Here is a 1,098-nt window from a genome sequence, read left to right on the forward strand (position 1 = left end):
AGATTAACTTAAGAAGAAAGTTGCAGCCTGATGTCCATGGTTTGGATTTAGATAATCTTCAGAGAAATAATCTGGCCTCCTGCCCTGACTAAGAATCAATGGTTCAACCAGATCCTACGACTTTGGCTGTCTAAGTTGATATTCCTTTTCTTTCTGGTCTGGAATACTATAACCTTGAGATTTTTGATTAAGTACTGCTATAATCTTAGGTAGTATAGGCATAGTATAAAAAAATTAAGAAATGGGGAAGAAAACAAGACGTTGACATTTTAGGAATAGACATAGGTATTAGTAACATTTTTCATGATCATTGTATTTGTGTATGTTTTGTGGTTTGATGTATTTGAAGTGCTTAAAGGGATGGCATGGAAAACAGAGACTAAAAAATTGTCCTTTAAAACGAATGACACAGAAGAATTTTTATTGAGTCTTTCGAGATTAGTTTCTATTGCATTGATAGCAGAACAGACTGTAGTGGGTTGGAGGAGCAGATGGAAATGGTTAAGACTAGGGTGAGACAAGAGCCTTGGGGCTAAATATAAGGGAAGGAGGGTGCCAAAAATGAACTACTCAAGATAAATAATTTTTTTCTTTTTCATGTCAGACAGATAATGCATCTACTTCATAAAAAGATTTGAGGGAGACACATCTCACGCATGGGCATGAAAACCCAATCATCATACTTATAAACTGCAAAAGGAGCAAGGTTGATATTTTAAGGCACTGTTTTTTAGAAGTCAAAATTAATGTAAAGAAGTCTATGATAAACAAAATGCCCATATTACATACTGGCGGGATGAAAACTAAGAGGGTGGGTGCCGATAATAGGTCCTTTTAAAAGCTGTCTGTGTGCAAGAAAGAAGGGAGCTTGGGCTGGAAGGAAAGCAAAAGTCCACGGAGGTGGGTTGGCTTGCTTTCAGCTTTCAAGATGGGAGAACCTTGAACATATGCCAATGCTTAGGTTATGGCCTAAGTCCAATCCTTTCTCATCCAATCGTAATTATGGGGAGGCAGAGGGATTTGGGCCCTCCAGTTGGAGATACAGGACAAACGAATTCTTCCTGAGCGCATGGTATCGGGGTCGGGGAGGAGAAAAGC

The 1,098-nt window shown here is 38.8% G+C and overlaps 1 non-coding gene across 1 annotated transcript; it reads right to left on the bottom strand.

Moving 5' to 3' along the window:
• Positions 1 to 598: 598 nt before the first annotated feature.
• Positions 599 to 702, bottom strand: LOC117071932. The gene has a single exon (XR_004432653.1). It is a non-coding gene; the product is annotated as a small nucleolar RNA U13 (small nucleolar RNA).
• Between the last annotated feature and the right edge of the window lie 396 nt (positions 703 to 1,098).

This window comes from Trachypithecus francoisi, unplaced genomic scaffold, assembly GCF_009764315.1.
Source record: "Trachypithecus francoisi isolate TF-2019V2 unplaced genomic scaffold, Tfra_2.0 Lachesis_group3, whole genome shotgun sequence".
In the NCBI taxonomy this organism is placed as follows: domain Eukaryota; kingdom Metazoa; phylum Chordata; class Mammalia; order Primates; family Cercopithecidae; genus Trachypithecus; species Trachypithecus francoisi.